The sequence below is a fragment of the Phascolarctos cinereus genome, unplaced genomic scaffold, assembly GCF_003287225.1.
Source record: "Phascolarctos cinereus isolate Bilbo 61053 unplaced genomic scaffold, phaCin_HiC Scaffold_726;HRSCAF=1367, whole genome shotgun sequence".
Lineage (NCBI taxonomy): Eukaryota > Metazoa > Chordata > Mammalia > Diprotodontia > Phascolarctidae > Phascolarctos > Phascolarctos cinereus.
Window position 1 is genome coordinate 147,700,526 of NW_027556098.1, and position 1,686 is coordinate 147,702,211.

Sequence of the window (1,686 nt, forward strand, 5' to 3'; positions counted from 1 at the left end):
TTATCCATCATCTAAATGCCTACTGTGCTCAAGGCACCTGGCAAGGTGTTAGAGTAGATGCACAGATGAAGAAGACACAGTTCCTGTCTCTTTATTCTAAAACAATAAAACATGAAAAACATTTGTTGTAACTTAATTTGTATCTCCTTAAAAATTAAGGATACCAAAAAAAGATAAGAATAAGATATGTATATCATTGAAATCAATTATTTCTTAGACATCAACATGAGTTTTTCCTGTTCAACATAAAAAATTTTAAATACACTCCTTAAATGTACATTGTCACAAGATTTTACTACATCATGAAGTTATCTGTGTTGTCTTCCATTTCCACGTTTACTGTCTTCTTTTCAATAATCTAGCAATCACCCTTACTGTTGGCTTTCTTGACAAGTAGATATCAAACACATTCTGAGTAAAAAAATAAAATCCATAGGAAAACTACAGGGAAATGATTGTAAGATGCTCAAGAGACTAATTTATGAGAAATGAAAAAGAACTAACGTTGGCATTTAGTCGAGGGAACTGACACTGACAAAGTAATCATCTATAAGGAGTTGAAGATTATAAAAATGCAAAAAGCTCTGGAATTAGATATATGATAAAATATATCACTGAAGTACTAATGAAATATTTAAAGGTTGTTGGGAATCTGTGTCAACTTCAAGTGATGGTTCTGAAAATTACCCAATCTAAAAGTTAAGCCCCATGTCTGATGAAGAAAGCGTGTAAGAGATTTGATTTTTGATGCCAATCTCTCAACTGGACCTATAGGCTTATTTTTCCAAAAACCAGGCTACGTACTATACATGACAGGTACTTAATAAATGCTTAACAATCTTCCAGGACTAATATATAATTATTAACTGTGCCTATACAAGATCTTAATGCCAAATTCATTACATTTTAGTTTTTCAGATAATCTGCAAAACATTTTTAAAAGCCTGATGGTCTATGCATATCCTAATAATCTCTATTAATAGACTTATTTCCTCTTCATTATTTCTTTTTACAAATTAAAACTGTATAGATTATTTGGCCCATTCACAGGCTGATTCACAATATGATCATTTACTAAGACAAAAAAAAGACAAAAACAATAATTATACATTAATATGCATTTTGCTTTTAAAAGCAAGCTTTAAGTACATCAGCAATCTTATAACTTATTAGTAAAAATTTTATAGTGCTTACAAAACTGTATCTAAAATACATATTTATTTATTCTAAATTAACAATAGCTTCTTGAAGATAGAATAATAATTTATAGTAGCCTATACACGCTATTGTAGCAAAGGCTGGACCCACATGTTTAGCACGAATTCTATTTTTAGGATTTCATAATTACCAGCCTTAAAACGTGAAAGCAGATTAAAATTTGGCACAAAAGGTCTTAGTCTAGTAACAAGTTCTCTAAACTAAATTTTATTTTTAAAAAGCTACTTAATATCACAGGAGAATGTGGGCATATATGTACCTATATATGTATACATACACACCACATACACACCTACATATACACATATACACACACATACATACATAGACGATTTTGAAATAATTTCTCCCCATGTAGCGAAAAATTATTATCAATTTCAAATATGAAATTTGGAAATTCAGTAATAATTTGCTTAAAACTATTCTTAAGTGACTATAATCTTAAAAAGCAGATAAAATGCACAGAAC